The sequence below is a fragment of the Halictus rubicundus genome, chromosome 7 (assembly GCF_050948215.1).
Source record: "Halictus rubicundus isolate RS-2024b chromosome 7, iyHalRubi1_principal, whole genome shotgun sequence".
Lineage (NCBI taxonomy): Eukaryota > Metazoa > Arthropoda > Insecta > Hymenoptera > Halictidae > Halictus > Halictus rubicundus.
The window spans coordinates 16,654,374-16,671,368 of NC_135155.1; the positions used below are offsets into that span (position 1 = coordinate 16,654,374).

The 16,995-nt window shown below is 42.4% G+C and overlaps 1 protein-coding gene across 2 annotated transcripts in view; it reads right to left on the reverse strand.

The window, feature by feature from the left end:
* The window catches only part of Kek5 (leucine-rich repeat, immunoglobulin-like domain-containing kekkon 5 protein), a 710,928-nt gene that overhangs the window by 418,345 nt on the left and 275,588 nt on the right, over nt 1–16,995 (reverse strand). For both annotated transcript variants that reach the window (XM_076790900.1, XM_076790901.1), the window contains one exon: nt 12,557–12,612. The gene's annotated coding sequence lies outside the window, so the exon portion shown is untranslated. The remainder of the gene's footprint in view (nt 1–12,556; nt 12,613–16,995) is intronic.

Consider the following 16,995-nt stretch of genomic DNA (forward strand, 5'->3'; position numbering starts at 1 on the left):
AGGCTCGAAATAAAAAACTTTTGAAAAGTGCCTTTTCCATTTGCTCTTATAATTCCTAGCGATTGCAATGTTTTGATAATCTTTTTCGCACGTCATTCGGTGAACCGATTCTTCCAATTGCCCAAAAACAATTCGCTCGTTTGGTGCAGTACAGAAAAGGTTTTAAAGGACGTTCTCACACTTTCGCGAGCCAGTGTGCATACAACTGGTGCGGCGTTCGACGTGTTGACGAGCGAGGCAAACCCCGTGACCTCGGAAAACAGGTCACCGAAGGGTGCCAGCCGAAAGAAGCAAACAACGTTGCCTCTCTCGGTGCAACAAAAACGGCGAACACGGCCCGAACACTTCGAGGCCTGCTGCGAATGTTCGCGGAGAGACATGTTCCCCCGACATTTCTAAGTCCGACATTTCGCTGGCGGAGCACATCCACGCGCACGACGGCACACGGACACACCTGGTTCGATCCCCTGCGGCTCGGGGAGAGCGTGTAAGTCACGCAAGGAATCGCGTTTCTCGGGATGGCCGACCAAAAACCAGCGGAAGAACCGGAGCAACGGTCGTCCGGGATCGTTAGACCGTTAACGAGGATAAATCTTTCGCGGAGTAGCTTTCGTCCGGTGTACGCAGCGCGAAGATCGGAATGACGGTGGCTCGCGGACCCTTGTTTCCGGCCCGGCAAAAAAACCCAAGCATTCCGGCCCGGTTTCCCGGATTCCGGCACGCTTGCATTTCACGCCGCCCCATGTAAATCTCCGCCGCGAGTAACGTTCTTATCTCACCGCCGGATATAAAGCCACCCCGTCCGTCCCCCTCCCCGACTCACCCTCGCGGCCGTCAAGGTGCGAAACGGAGAAAAACGAACGACGACGGGAAGAATGGCGCCGAGAAATACACTGCGCTCGCATATCAAGGCTTCTACAATCATTTTTTGGCGGAAAAACCGCTGTTAACCCTTTGCACTCGAGTGGTGACTCTGAGGCACCACTAGAAATTGTTGTGACATTATTTTCAAAGAAATTACCAAAAATATTACCATGTATTTGCTACATTACAAAATTTGTATTTAACAGATTACTAAACATTTACATATTACATGTGGAAATCGGATCGGTTTCGTACGAATAAAATGAAAATATTCTAAGACGAAAGAAAAATTTAGTTTCAGAATGAAAATAGCGCCGAGTGCAAAGGGTTGAACCTCGTTTGTCCGAACAGGTCGCAACATTGCACTCGTAATCTAATAATTTCGTTTGGGATTATTATGTCACAGGAGATTTTTAAGCTTTCTTAGGGTACGGCAGAATTGTCTCCCCACACGAGCAGCCGAATTTTGGTTAATACACAAAGCGGGACCACTCCTGGAAAATCGAGAGTGGGGGGATCGATTCGGTAAGGGAAGGGGGAGACCCCCAAAGGGGGATCGGCAAACGAAACTGACCGGAAAATGAGAGGATGATAATTAAAAGCGGGATACGAACTGAGGGCAAGTAGAGTGGTACGATTAGCTGGAGAGTATTAGTATTAAGATAGGGTTGAAAACTGCGTAGATTAAGTGGCAACTAGAACAGAATAGAACCGCGAACCGAGTGCGATGATTTTGTTACCAAGAAAGCTTAAAACGGCAATAGAATATATATATAGGGGAACCCGAAAGGTCAACCCGACTTAAACAACGCGCAATCTTTGCTGAAACACGTAAGTTTTAAATTTTCCCATTTCATCCGCTTGAACATGATTATTCTTGCTCAAGGTCGTTTCAAGGTCAAAAGGGTGGTATCCACTAAATTCAGTTTTTTATTGTCTATCATGCTATCGTAAAAAAATATACTATTCCAATTAGAAAAACATCGGTGACTTTGAAATTTCATTAAAAAACACGAGATAAAAAATTGTTTTCTTCACCATTAAAATGGCCCCCTGCAATAGTGTCACTTTGTCCTCTGAAGTTTTCTGATAGGACTGAATATACGAAAGATATTTAGGTGTTCCCATTTATGTGGGACACCCTGTATATATATAGTAAGTGAATATATACAATGTATATATAGTGTAGTGTAGTGTAGTGTAGTGTAGTGTATGGTGTATAGTGTATATACAGTCAGTGAATGGGACGAGAGCTAATACTAACAAGTGTAAAAATAGAAACTAAAAGCGAAAAGTGTGAAAATGTGAATGTGAAACTTGACTTGGAAGACAATATACGAGAAATAGCTACGAAAAAAAATAAATAGTACAGCACAATTACTGAAAAGCCTATTAACACTTTGACTGCCAAACGAGAAACCTCAAAAATTCCATAAAATCAAATTAAGTTAAAAGTTAAGAAAAAAATTAAATGTATGATATTGAATAGTCCTCCAGCTTTCTTGCATTTCACAGATCCTACTTAAATTTGGTACAATGAATATATTAACGTAAAAATTCATTTGAAAACCAGGACAAATAATTCCGTCACCCACATGTGGTTAACATGGCGGTGAACGTGGGCCATAAGTTTTACTGTTGATTATAGTGCGACGATTCGTTTCGCGTCGATTGTTTTCCGAGTTCCGCGCAGCCGATTCGAAATGATTAATTTTGGTGGCTCGGGCGAGAGATATACAGCAAATTCGAAACCGACTGTTCGGGGCCAGAGGTTTACGGGCTCGGTCGTTGCTGGTACACAAAGGTCAGTTAATTGGGCCGAACATTATGCGACCGTGAAACGATCCCGGGCAAGAAGACCGTGCGAGAAGCTCGCCTCCGCGCCGGGAACTCGCAACCAGTCGAGGATAATTAAGCGTGTAACCGAATAGGAGCGCTCGGGCTCGTCGACGTGTACACGACGTGCTCCCGATCCACGGGCACGACGAACTTGCGCGGAAGGAGTTTAGCGCCGCCTGTGTGTTCCGATTCGGATGCCCCCCGGCCGGTCGCTTGGCCCCGCACTAATACGGATGTAATTTTAAACGGAACAGTTCCCGCGAGTTTAATAAAGCGCCCCGCGACCGGGCCACCTCGCGCGCTGCCTTTCGCGGCAACAAAAGTTCGAATTGCGCGCGGCTAGGTTAGTGCAGCCGCCGACCTGCACCCCGGCGAACCGCGCATCGTTGCAATAATTCTCACCGTTGTTGCACCGCGCTCTCGAGACACCGGGGCTGGACAGGCGAAACTATACTTTCGCGTTTTTCGTCTCCAAATTGGATCCCCGCGGATTCGGGGCAGGAAACGTTTGCAAATTATACACCTGTGGACATAATTGCAAAAAGTCCAGCTAAGGTGAGCACGAGCAAGTGGCCCCCATGATTCTTTTTCTTTCTACTTGTTACGTGAGACGGTGAATTGTTGGTTGAATTAAAATGGTACATGTCCGTAAGTTTAATTTTTTTTTTCTTTCTAGATTATTAGTTATGATTGCTTGAACGAAACTCAAAGGGTACGAGGATACAAAATCGAGTTTTCTGTGCGTTCCTGTAGGAATTGTTCAGCTTTAGATTTAAAGCTGCAACATTGATTTTCGCGATAGAGTTTATTCAATTTTTTATATCGGTAAAGCTGCGAACAAAATGGGCGACACAGAAAGTAACTTTTCATCGAGAGAGAGAGAACCTCCTTTTTGAGGAGAGAATAGTTTAGTTTTGCCAACCAACATCTTCAGTTTTGTTCAGCTAATGTTTATCGATGCACTGTGCTGATCGTCTATCCTAGTCCGTTAGGTCAGTTCCCAGCGTACGTCTTGCAGACCGTCTGGTAACCTACAGTTGTCCTACACGCGTCGATAAGCTTTTCACGGCTGGCATCGATAGTATTGATTCAGGATTTCCTCCGGTGACCTCTTTGAAGATACTTCAATGCTGTATTGACAGATAGCTATCCGGGTAACTTCCGGTTCGACTCTCATGCGAACGCGTGCGTGCGATAACTGCTGCGCTCTAAACACGTTTCTTATTCGCATGAATTTCAGTCATTTCTGCAAAAGACATTTAATGCGAATTTATTGTATGCCTCCATGTTCTTCAACAGCTGTACGTTAACAAGGCCAAAATAGAATTTTATTTCGGTTTAAAGGAAATTAACAACATAGTTCTTAACTTCTTGACACTTTGATCGCCAAACTAGAAACCTCAAAAATTCCATAAAATCAAAGTAAGTAATTTAATGAAATAAAAATTGAAAAAAATTAAATCTATGATACTGAGTAATCCTCCAACTTTCTTGCATGTTACAGATTCTAATCAAGTTTGGTACAATGAATATATCAACGTAAAAGTTCATTTTAAAACCTACACAAATAATTCCGTCATCCACATATCGGTGACGTGGCAGTCAACGTGTTAAGCGACTCCACGCCACTATAGTGGTTTCCGTGGAAAGCATCAGTTCGAACGGTGCGAACCACTATAGTGGCTTTCGTGCCTTTCGCGGCCAGGCGCGCCGTCCCTGGGAGACAGAGTTGCGGACAGGGACGCCGTGCTTAAGAGGTTAAAGTCATTGAAATAGAAACGAAATTTCTATTTGGTTTTCTACGTCCTGCGATCGATGGAGACGGTTTTTATTTTGCATAAAGATCCACGGTCTACTTATGAACAACACTTTTCCTAGAAATTTCTGTGAAATTTCTGTGTTCCTAGATGTTCGATCGGTACCGGCCACCAATTGTGAAGCGACCTCTACCCTCCGGTGCAGCACCTTCAGCAGCACAGTGCAAGGTACGAGTATGGGATTTTCATGTAGTTGGTGAGACGTCTGTCGTCCTAGTCGACGATGCGAGACCGTACCTGCCGGATCTGGCAATGTAAGCTGTCGGTTTCGTTTCTCCCGTGGCTGTGGAATAAATGGCGAGTTTCGGACAGCCTGATATTCCTGTCCAAAAATACCCACTCCGTATTTCAGAATTCTTACAATTATCGTTCCCAGGTTAGACTTTCGAATTTCCCGCCCTCCCCACATTTTTGGAACCTGATAACGTCGATTTATACTATCCGCTCAGACACGGGATGTATTGGTTCAGTACCGATCAGATGAACATTCTTTATAATGCAGTCGAATAAAAGTTTTCATGCGTATCGTATCGAATCGGCACGGACGCATATCGGAAACTAAACGAAAAAGGTATTACTCTGTCTGTGCGGATACTATAAATCGGCCGTTATACGCCGTTCTACACGTTTTGATACGCTCAATACGTAAAATATTATTATCTTACGTTGTTAGACAATTGCGAAAATTGTGTTGCTAGCACATTGAGTTTTAACTGTAAATTTGCAGCTGTGCCACAAAATAAGGTTGAACTTCACCTCAGGAAACCAGAAATTTTTAACTTTTTTTCACCTTATCCCGTAGACTCTGGCGAGACAATTCCGAAAATCCCAGTTTCAATCCTAGGAGATCGGTAATTCAAAAGTTATGCGCTCTTAATGGGATTCTCTCGGCAAAATCTACAGGATTACATGAAAAAAAAAAAGTTAAAAATGTTCGATTTCCTCAGACAAAGTTAAGTCGAAAATGCATGAACGCTTTCGGTAGTCTAGTAACAGATCAAATCGATGACTCGTTTACAGAATCCGAAGGATCGTGTACTCTCTCGCGCTACAATTTGTCATCAGAGTTGAAAGCAATACTTTCCGAGAGCACGATCCTCGAACACGATACGGGCGTGAGATCTCGGGATCGCCGTCAAGGAGAAATTCCAGTTAGCGGAGGAAATGGTGGCAGCGCGCAGTTAGCTTGCCGCCCGCCATCCCGTTAAGCGTCGATCGTCCTTCTATCAATCCTGCTTCGTCAGTTCGATTATCCCCGATGTCAATCGCTGCGATCTACGAGCGTTTATGCGTCTGTCCGCCAGATAGGTTTCTCCCACTGATTGGCTGTAAATAATCGCACGCCGTTCTCGGTCCCCGCTCGTTTATCATCCAGCAGGCGTTCAAGACACTACATTGATTTGCCGAGTGTCTACCATTCTGCGCTTTCAACTTTTCGAATAAATTACCGGTTCCCCGGCTCGAACCAATCCGCGGACGTTGTAAGATTCGGTCCAATGGATACTGCGGCAATTAGTTTAATTTCTATATTTAATTTCGAGGAAAGCGGTCACAGTCGATTGCATCCGATACAGAATACATTCCTGAACTGTCCAACGAATGGTATGCTCTATCGGTTAATTTAATTGCTATATTCCATTACGAGGAGAGCAGTTGTCACAGCCAATCGCAACTATGCTGCACGCACAACTTGAGCTGTCTCGTTCGTCTTCGAAACTACGAAACAATTGTAAGAATTTCAAGACGTTGTCGTATTACTTTAAACATACTAACACGTTGATCGTGTATGGTTACACTATTTCTCTGAAAAAGGTTAATAAATTAATTTTTATTGTGATATGGTCGAGTAGCTTAAATGGGGTTAGAATATGGAGAGTGTAGGAGGTTTGAGTAACAAGTATGATTAATTTCGTCTTTCCAGTTTTGGTTTCATTGATTAAATTTTGTTGATTTTCTGGAAGATTTTTAAGATTACGCAGTCAACGCGTTCAGGACGGAAATAAATTTCAATTTGATTCCCAAATTTCAATTTGAGTCATTTCTCTATATATGTCGCGAAGACCTGGATGATAAATGTTGCAGAATTGTCCCCACTACCGCGGTCCCTGACTATACCCCGTGAGGCGCCACGAAGCTCGGTTACAGGACCCATATTGGTGACATATATCGAGAATTCTGACGTAACGATACATCTCTAAAAGAATGTTGAATGCCTACGAACGACCATAAACACGAGTGCGTCAGACGAACGCATTCTTAGCATTCACATTCAAAGAACTCACGCGTATCTTCGCGAATCGCGTCAAAAGCGAACGTGCTTTGACATATAACCTGTTGGACGACTTTTACAGCGAAACGCTGATTGATTTCCGGCCACGTCCGGCAGATCGCGAAGCTGATAGGGATGATACGTCGCAGACACGTAACTGCGTTGTTCGGATCAGTCCGAGATGGACTATTTACGGCGCAGTTTGCGTTTCCATAGCGGCGATCGTTATGCAAATGCATTGGCCCATCGCGCGACGGTATTGAGGATGCGACTTCGCAACGGAGACACTAAGAACACCTCGTAAAGAAAATGTTCGAACGAGTTGCCGAGCGGCCGCGTAAAGTCGAAGCTCGAGACCGTAACATCGAGCTTCTAATTTCCAGCAAATTTCTCTCTGTACCTCGCGTGCAGAGTTTACGGCCGAAATAAAAAGAAATTCTCCAGAACTCCGGCAAACTCCGACCAACACGGCGGGGGAAAACTTGCACCAAAAGATGTTCGTTGTTCATGCATTTTGTTAAACAAGCCGACAACGTGTGTTGTAATTTGTAATAATTACTGGATTGTTTCAATAGAGCGTCGACCTCAGAAAAGGAAGAAAAATCCAGAGAAGAGAAACCTTCAATTTTGACAATTGAAATGACAATTTTAGGAAGTATTTGGGATCGAAGGTTAGGAGACTGCTCCCTGAATTTAATCGGGTATGTAATTATTAAGTTACCATAGTTACACATTGATATAAACGGCTGTTGAAGTTCGAAGAATGTGTACACCGTGTATATTGTGATCGAGGATATTTTCTTGGCCCAATTAAATAGATTGACATTGGCACAATTTAAAGTTAATTCGAAGAGACTATATGTATAGAAAATTCGTGTGGGATTAAGAATTTTCCGTAAAAAGCGAAAATAATTCATTTAGGCTTCAACAGCCATAGTTCCAAACCACGTAATGCAATAACCGCAGTAAAGTCTTGATCTAATCCAATTACAAGACTTCTTTATTTTTCATTATATTTTTAAGGAACTTTCGCCAACTTATTCGTCGCATTTTTCTGATTAAAATGACCCTAAACACGATAGAATTTGAACTGTATTTAGTGGTATAATCGACGGTACGTAGCGCGCAAGAAAATAGTAGGCCTACACGATCTATGTCACAGCCTACGATCTATGTAGGACTACACGATCTATGTCACAGCCTACGATCTATGCAGGACTACACGATCTATGTCACAGCCTACGATCTATGTAGGACTACACGATCTATGTCATGGTATATTCTGGTAGATTCTGGTATATCCTAGTATATTTTGGTAGATTCTGGTATATTCTAGTATATTCTGGACCCAAGAATAGATCTTTGATCAAGACTTTACTGTACCATTATATTCAGGAAGCTCTCCTTCATCCTTTAATCCCAGTTCGAACATTCCAGTGTTTTTAACGCTCGCAATACCGTATTTCTCGAAGATCCCTTTCACTGATGTTTTGTAAAATGTGCGAGCGATTCTACTAAGATTCGTATTCCAGAGGATACAAAGACTTTATGAAGACAGATAGTACGTATTGTGAAAAAAGTTACAGTTTATTGGACGGCAGTATCAATGTTCCAGCTCGGCCCACGGAGATCGTGAATATAAGAATTACCAAGCGATCCCGTTTAAAGTTAACGTTTCCTGCGGCGCACGTTCCTCGATACACGTGCACTATTGTTCACCGTGCGGCGATTGAAGAGGTTTGCCAACAATTTGTCGAAACCGCGCGCAGCCCTCACGCGAGTTCCTCAAACACAGGTACACGGGATATCGTGATTAGCGAAGATGAACGACACTATTTCGTTATGAGATTATAATCACGCCGACTGCCTACATTGTTTCCCGCGATACGTCGTGTCGATAAAGCCATTAGGATTGCGTGACCATCCTCTGTGACACCTATTATTCATGTTATTAGAGCGACCCGGTTCGACCGTGTCGCAGCCAGTCGACACCGATCCGCCGCACGGTTGAATTATTTTCGACGATATTTCAGTCGCGACGCGTATCTATCGGCTCGGATCGTTATTGCTCGACATTTAAAGATCCAGCTGATCGACACGAGCATTCCGTGACGACAGCGGACGTTCCACGATCGCGCAGATTTAAACCATCTGTACCTGTTCCCCTCGATTCGTAGAACTCTCCACGCTACAAAACACATAGTTTCAGTTTCACGTTGATTTCTTATCGAAACATTCAAGTTTCTTCGGAATTATCAAATTAAGTATAGAACTTAGTAAAAATCGACTTTTCTTTTGCATTTTCTTTAGACGCGCCTTGAAAAGGGTTGGAACGAGAGTTCCCAGCGTTTTCAAATTAAAATTCACAGATGAAATTAAGATATTTATTCACAGATTTATTCGATAACATATTTTCCATTCTGTTCTATTACTCTTTGCCATTTTTGAGGCAACTTATCGTGTTATCGAACAAACCTATGAATAAATATCTTAATTTTATCCTTGAATTTCTCGTTCCAACCCAGTCTGCGAAAGGATTTGCTCAAATTCGTGAAAATAACGAAGTTTGTGGATATTTGAAGAACGTGCACGCGCATAAAAATACTAGTCGAATCGTTGACCCTTTGCACTCGGCGCTCTTTTAATTCTAAAACTAAATTTTTCTTCCGTCTTAGAATATTTTCAATTTATTCATGCGAAACTGGTCCGATTTCCACGTATAACATTTCAATGTTTAGTAATCTTTAAATACAAATTTTGTAATGTACCAAATATTTTGAAATATTTTTTGTAATTTCTTTGCGACAATGCCACAACAATTTTTAGTGGTGCTTCAGAGTCACCACTCGAGTCCAAAGGGTTAAATACTTTTCGCTCGAGACTTTTATTTTCCCACGTGGCTGACCGAAGACCGCTGGATCTACACGTGTGAGTAGATCGCGGATTTTATGCATTTCTGGCAGAACTGAACATTGATCAATTACAGTAATTAACACGGTTGAATGGGGTGCCCCGTGGCCGTACGGTTCAAGGTTAATGCGTGGAATTTGTTATCGCGCATCGGGTCTGGGTAACGACGCGGCCCCCGCGGAAATAAAAGCGGGACGCTTTTCTTTTTTTCGGTTTCGAGCGTATCGCTCGGAAAAACTTGATTCAACGTTACGAGCACGGTGTTTCGTAATACGACTAAAAGTACGACGGTGCTCCAACCTCGACGCGCTAATATCGTTAATTAAAGTCGCCACGCCGCGCCGCTCCGGCTGGGATACGGGTTGTTATTCGCGCGTTGACGGCAATAATGCCGAACGATACCGAAGTATGCAACGCAACATTAAAATTGAGACAGCAGCCGGGGCGATACCTCCGGCTAATCGTAATCGAGTTTTCACGAATTAAACTGTCCGCGCGCGGAAAACATTGCGCTCGCTCGTATACAGTCGCAAATCATTTACGGTGTTACTTTTAACACTAGGTTTACGGAGCATTAAAAGTGAGTATTTCACATTACTTTATAAAAATAAGAAGAATGTGTCTATCCAAGTTTTCAGCCATTTTTTAAATAATATATACCTAAGGAAATCAGTTTGTGGAGTAATTCCACGCAGATGGATCTTCACAATCTCAATAATCGTAAATTAAAAATATTAGAACCAGCCATTTTGACGAACTGTTGCACGCGAAGTATGTATTTCTCCATTAAAATTACCACTGCTATTTAATAAACTAATTAATCGTAGGTGACGCGTTACACAGTGATTTCTCTATATATGTCGCCAAGGCCTGGGTGATGAACGTCGCGAAATTATCCCCACTAACGCGGGGTATACTCCTGTAGGATACACGACGCGGGCGAGACCCGTTCTGTTGACATATATCGAGTATTTGCCAAAATTTTAATCTGTGAACGTACATAAAATTTTCCGAATACAGTGAACGCTTCACGAAATAAATATAAATAAACATATTTGACCTGTCGCGACAGGTCGACCAGATTTTCTGTCCAGAGCGCAACAGTATTTTGTTCACTGAATTCTCCTCGAATACAGCATTTTTCTCTTTCGTGAAAAGGGAATTATCCGTGCGAGATCATCGGGTCGAAGATGTTCGAATAGCAGGAAAAAGGGGTGGTGAATGTTTATGAATTAGGAGCCGAATCTGATGTTCGAGGCAGCCTGCAAGAAACAGCGATGGGAATGTTTTGGGATCGAGCGACAGTGGATTTAGCGTGCGATCGAGTGGTAGGAAGAGCGAGACGGAGACAGGAAAAATAGAAGCGACTGGCACGGGAAACCAATATCATGCCAACGAAATCGATACCGGCTAAATAAATATTGTTCGAGAGGCTACCGAATTGACGAGTGAGTCCCGTCGAGTGCACGAATGGAATATTTATTCCGCGGGGCTCCGGAAAACGAAAGCATCGCCGAGGAGCCTGCCCCTGATGTTGTATCTTATATCGATAAATCGTGTCGTCGTTGCTCAAACAACCGCTCGCCGATAGAGCCGTTGGCCCCGATAAGCTTATCGGTATGTGCCGATAAATACCGGTATCGCGGCTGACCAATAACCGCCTATCGACTCCGAACATTAATATTGGAATATGATAAGATAGTGTGAACTGTGCGCGAGAACTCTGACCGCGGCGGATTCGTTTCCATTGTTGTGCAATTAAACGAGCTCAATAGAGACCGAGTACGGTAAAGAGAGCTGCACGATAGTTGTGAAAAATTCATCACAGAAATTCGAACACCGAGAAGTGTACCATGATAGATATATTGGTGAGACTACAATAATCCCCATTGTTAACCCTTTGCACTCGGAGCCAACGATTCTAGACTCATAATGTCCCCTCAGAGGGGACATGCGAGTGCAAAGTGTTGAATCATTTTTTTTTTTTTTTTATTTATCGTGACATTTTGACCAACACATTGGTGACAATTTTCTGATTAAAATGAGACCCAACACGACACAATTCGGAGCTTGCTTGCTAGTTTAACACTAGGTTCGCGGAGCACTAAAAGCGAATATTTTGCATCACTTCATAAAAATAACAAGAACGTGCTATCCAAAATTTTAGCAATATTTTTAAAGCAATATATACCCAAAGAAATAAATTTGCTAAATAATTTCTCATCTATGCATCCTTACAATCTTAATATTTTTAAATTAAAAATATTAAAACCCGCCATTTTGACAGGTTCCGTAAACCTAGTGTTAATACACGATAATGCGGAACCTCGATTATCCGAACCGATGTCTGAATTCTCGATTATCCGAGAACTAAGTAGGGCTCGAGTTGTGTCGTTCTTGGAATATGTTTGTAGAAGTATTACAAATAGATCATTAATGATTAGTTGTACAGAGTGAAGGTTCTCGAGTTAAAGTAGCCGTTGGAGAAATTATGAATTTAGAAACAATTACGAAGCGGCCAGCGATTCCAAGCTGCCAGACGCATAATTTCGGCCGTGCAGGTAAGCAACGGTTTGGAATAGTTCGTTCACCGCCGGATTCCATCAAAATTGTCCAGCAACAAGTTTCCCTCCCGAATTGCCCCTAACAATATCCCTAAGATCGTGCAAGGAAGTGCAATAATCGATCTATTACGATCCCGTTACAGGAAATTCTGTCGGGTTAATTGGTTCTGCCTCGAAATCGATATTCCATCGGATACTATCGATAGAACGATACTTCACGGCAGCGCGGGAGGCATGAGTTACAGAAGCGAACGAGATCTGCGTAGCTGAAGTTTCGTTATAGCGTTACTCACCTCATAACACATCGGACCGAGAATGATCGCGGATCCTCTCAAGCACACGAAGAAATCTGCAACAAAACAGAAGTCGGTTAATGATTTCCATTGTTTCCCGGCTCCTCGATATTTCTCGCTACTCCAGAAACGAGAAATCATATATTTCTCGAAAAATTAAATGAATTTTTTCGATATATACACAGGTCCACCAAAGTATTCGAACGCCATTTAAAACAGTATAACTTATTTTAAATTGGACCAAACGACCTGACTGTTTTCAGAAATTAGAACAATTTTCCAAATGATCTGCGAAAAAGATTTTGAAAAAATTGCAATTGGTAAGAATTACACGAGAAAATAGAAATGGTACTTTTCGCAACTTTTTTGTTTGAGCCTGTAATGTAAAATATGCGTTTCGTTAATTGAGTGTTTATTCCTGTCCGCGAATATTTAATTAGCACGAAACTTTCGTAAACGAAAAAACGTACATTAAATACGGATTCATACGGATTTATTTAATTTGTACAGGTCGCAGGATTGTTCTCTTTTATTTCACTTCCACGTGCGTAGCTAACTTACAAATTGCAACACGTAGATGCGTTGGTACATTCGCCATTAACTGGTAAAATTTATTTCCGCGAAATGAATGTAATTCATAATCCTTTTCCTGCGCGTATGTTCCCGGAGAAATGAGAAATAAGCGATCATACAATTTCCCGAGCAGAAACGGTAATCGTTACAGCTTTTTATGCACCCGGAAGAATCGATACCGGCGCCATTCACCGAGAATTACATGATTCGTATATACGCGAAAAATTACGCGACTGGTTTAATCGCGCGTGGATTTTTTTTTTACCCGTCGTTTATAATTGTTAATTTCAACGACTTCCTCCTTTTGCCCGACACCCGATATATCGATCGGTTCGGTCGACTCTTTCATTGTTTCCCAGCAGGAAACGGCTAATGGGCGCGATTCGGAACTAATTCGACGCGGAGTCATCGAATGCTCGAAACTTTTTAATACCGGGGCGATGCTTGCGAATCAGTTTTATCGCGAACACGAACGCTCCGAGCCCTATTTTCATCAACGTATCGATCTGTCGGGCAAAAATTTTCCGAAACTATGAAACCCGAACACGCTACCATGCATCGGAGTACCCAAAATATTATTGTATCCCGTTACATATTATTCATTCATTAACAGTAATACATTTAATAATCATTGTGGTGCTTACCAGTGGCGGACGTGTTCATTAAACATCGTCACTGAGAACAATTATTAGAAATCTGCCGCTACAATGATTGTAGGTTGACGCATGATTGTTCGGAGAGCGATCATAATTAAAATCAGCAATACAGTTAACAAGGAGAATACAATAATAGTAGCAATAACAGCAGATTGCCGTTGCATACACAGTCATTAAAATTATTAACGAAAACACGGTCGATAACAATCAAAGCGTTTTAATAGAATTGCTGTTCTAAATACGAATATTAACTGTTTCAGATGACAGGCACCATACAGTTCTTTCATTTTATGAACGACAATTATTTGATAAAAGCATGTAACGCCCGTACGCAGCAATTATTTTCATAAATTCTTATTGTTCCGAAAGTGTAAATTTTAGGATGTCTTTCATAATCAATTGTATGTCTACAATTTTTCTTCTAGCCATCTTCATAATGTTAATTCAAGTGAATTATTACTTTTCCGTTTGGTTTCTAATATAGTCAATGTATAAATAACGCAGAATAAAATAGACCATGTATTATATTCTTTCGTTCATTTAGGTAAAACCTGAAATTTAACTAAGAGAACTCCCCCTAAACTATTCTGGCTTCCGCAAAAAATCCAAGTCCACTTTTAGGGGAAGGTTGGTCTCTCCGAAAGTGTGCGCGAGTATTAAAAGCCCGGGATAGTCACGTGACTTTTTAATTAATAATTTCCATTCACAGACTTAAGATCCGTCTTGGTCTTGATCCGACTAAACTTGTCACATTTCTGGCTCTGTATTATCGATATTATGAATTCTGACGCCAGAAACGTGCTTCAAGTTTTTCGGCTTTATTCCGCAGAGAATCAAGACAAAATATAGCTGAATTTGTAGCCGGAGATATTTTCTAGTGCGCGCTGGTCTCGATTTCATCCAGAAAACTCATCCAATGGCAGAAAAATGCTCGGATTCCACGTCATGCGGATCGTCAATTTTTGGCCTACTTCTAACGCTTATGTCACCAAATATCTGCATAATCTCGGCAGATCCTGACCAGCGCGCACTAGATTGAACCTTCCTCTTTCGAACGAGCCCTTGACCAGCGACAAAATATTCTTATATAAGGACGAAAACTTGTGGGACGTGAAACCATTTTCGTCGGTAATGTAGTCACTCTACCTTATCGCGAATCTACGAAGACCGGGCCCTTAAGTTGGATCAAGCCTACTTCAAACGCTTATATTACCAAATATCTGCATAATCTCGGCAGCTCCTGACCAGCGCGCACTAGATTGAACCTTCCTCTTTCGAACGAGCCCTTGACCAGCGACAAAATATTCTTATATAAGGACGAAAACTTGTGGGACGTGAAACCATTGTTTGTCGGTAATGTAGTCACTCTACCTTATCGCGAATCTACGAGGACCGGGCCCAATACGCACTACTGTAAATATTACGTGCGTACACAGTGTACCGTTTTCTACGCGCGGTCAGGAATTTCTGCTTGTTATCTTTTTCCGTTGAAAGCATCTCTCTGTGCACGTACTGCATTATTCGAATGCTCGCGAACTGTTCGAAAGGGCAGCAGGTGAACGGGGGGGGGGGGGGGGGTGGACTGCGGAGCGATGCGAACTCCTTTTCCTATTGGACGATCTATCGTTTCGCGGTTTCGCCGGAGTGTACCGAAAATATTCCTCGCGGAACGGCCGGAAGTGCCGTTGCCCCTGCCCGATCCCGAGGAACAATATTTTCGAGGTCATAAAACACAAGAAAAGCCGCACGTTTCGTTCGCTTCGTCTCGATTATTACGACGTGCGAGAAAGCAGCTTATGTGAAACGGCGAGACCTTGTGTCTGAAAGACATGAACAAAGAATGAAAGTTGTTTAATGAAATAAAAATTGGACAAAATTCCTATCTTTCCGGAATTTTACAGATCCTAATCAGGTTTGGTACAACGAATGTATTAAGGTGAAAATGAATTTTAAAACCTGGACAAATAATTCCATCACCCAGATATGGGTGACACGGCAGTCGACGTGTTAGGGGGGCAGTCTGACGTAAAAAAAAAAAACGATTTTGTAAGAAGTACTCGAATATGAGACCCATTTTTAAAAATCATGTCTCGATTGAGAACTGTGAAAAATTACTGGATGTTTTAAAGATACAGTAGGTGTTACTTTTTCAATTAAATTCAATTTCGATTCTGCAGCGTTCACGCGTTTACGTCAACCCTGAAGAGTTGAACCTTGGTTAGCCGATTCTTCGACCCAGATATACCCCGGATTTTTTGCATCGATTCGTGTCCATATAATTTCCACGGAGTTAACTAGAGAAACGAACTCTGATGTAGCAACGCTCCTCCTTCGCGAGCGGTTGTTGCCGTCGATCGATAAACGCGTGTTTTCTTACCCCGTCTACACCCCCGGCCACGCTTTATTTTCTTTATTGTCTTATTTTAACGACCCCTTCGTGCTCCTGGGCGTGGACGGGCTGACATAATTTTCATGAATGCTTCGTCTGCGTCGGGGAACCAAGGACTTCTTGTAACCGCGCGCGGCGTCGTTATGGAACCGGGCAAAATGGATACAAGGTCGGGAGTCGGCATTCTGCGCGTGGTATTTTTAGAGACGTGCCACATTTTTATCAGCGATCGTGCGTTATTATTCGGAACGATAATGTCGAAGCCGAATTGCGAACGGATTTTTGCAGCGGGAACAGGAACAATAGAACCGGTCCCATTGCACCGAATACGCTTAGAACAGACCGGTTAAAGCCACCCGTTTCTGATTTTTATTACATAATTATTAAGATCTTAATGGCGCTTCAGCGAGAAGCTATTCAACGAGCTCATTTATTCAGCCGTACCTTACAATTAAAATTACATCAAATACCAACGAATGGACCTTTGTACGTTTTTATTTGAATTGATAGACTCGAACGAGGGGAGAGGTCGGGGCTATTTGGCTAATGAGGTCGTCCGACTAATTCCCTTTAACTGTTACGTTTAAATATTGTATAAAGTCATGAGTTGTAAATCGATATTTGTTCGTGTAACATACCAGCGACATATATCGTCCAGGAGACGCTATTCTTTGATCCACACAGAACGTCGTATACCACGCGGTAGTGGGGATAATTCCGCGACGTTTATCATCCAGGCCTTGGCGACATATATAGAGAAACCACTGTATTGAGATTAGGAAGGTGCTCCTAAATAAATTTCTTCAAGCACACATTGTTCC